Genomic DNA, 449 nt, shown 5'->3' with positions numbered 1-449 from the left:
CGGGCATTTTTTGTCAGACCGTATAATAAATTGGAAAAGGAAATTGCGCGCGGCTGTTCGAGGAATATTATTAATTCGAGCATAATACGCGATAGCGAAATTGATGACGTGTCAGCCGCCTATTCGATGAGTTCGATGACTTTGAAATGGAGATTGATTTCGATATTGTTGGAACAAGCGTGATTCAATTCACCCGTTCGCTCATCAAGCCCGTTTTTATCCAGCCTCGGCTAATTCTCTCGACTCGTAACTTGCGTGTATGTGCATTGTGTAAAAAACAATGGACGGGTTAATTGAAATATAATTTTTATTAACTCAGGAAACGTCATTTTTAATGTTAAAAATTTCAGGGTAATATTATAGTCTCCTACGAAACATAATTTATTCCAAAAAGAATTTAATAATTTGAAAGTATTTTTATATATTTAAAATAATTGATACGGATGTAT

The sequence above is a fragment of the Augochlora pura genome, chromosome 5, assembly GCF_028453695.1.
Source record: "Augochlora pura isolate Apur16 chromosome 5, APUR_v2.2.1, whole genome shotgun sequence".
In the NCBI taxonomy this organism is placed as follows: Eukaryota; Metazoa; Arthropoda; class Insecta; order Hymenoptera; family Halictidae; genus Augochlora; species Augochlora pura.
Note: the sequence above shows the minus strand (reverse complement) of the source record.